The sequence below is a fragment of the Borostomias antarcticus genome (genome assembly GCF_949987555.1).
Source record: "Borostomias antarcticus genome assembly, chromosome: 6".
In the NCBI taxonomy this organism is placed as follows: domain Eukaryota; kingdom Metazoa; phylum Chordata; class Actinopteri; order Stomiiformes; family Stomiidae; genus Borostomias; species Borostomias antarcticus.
Window position 1 is genome coordinate 25,952,419 of NC_140239.1, and position 241 is coordinate 25,952,659.

Here is a 241-nt window from a genome sequence, read left to right on the forward strand (position 1 = left end):
CGCATGTTTGTCATTATTAGGATAACGCACCGCTTTGTTCCGGTAATAGGGCCGTGTGTGTGTGTGTGTTGTGTGTTTGTGTGTGCGTGTATGTGCACGCGCGCGTGTTAAAAGGCCGTCCCTCTCTCAGTATTGGAGATTGTGGATTAGGCCTACATTAGCTCGATCAGAACCAACCGTCCTTCTGCGCAACTATGTCCTTCTCGGGATATAAGCGATCTCGAACCATTTAGGCAGAGCG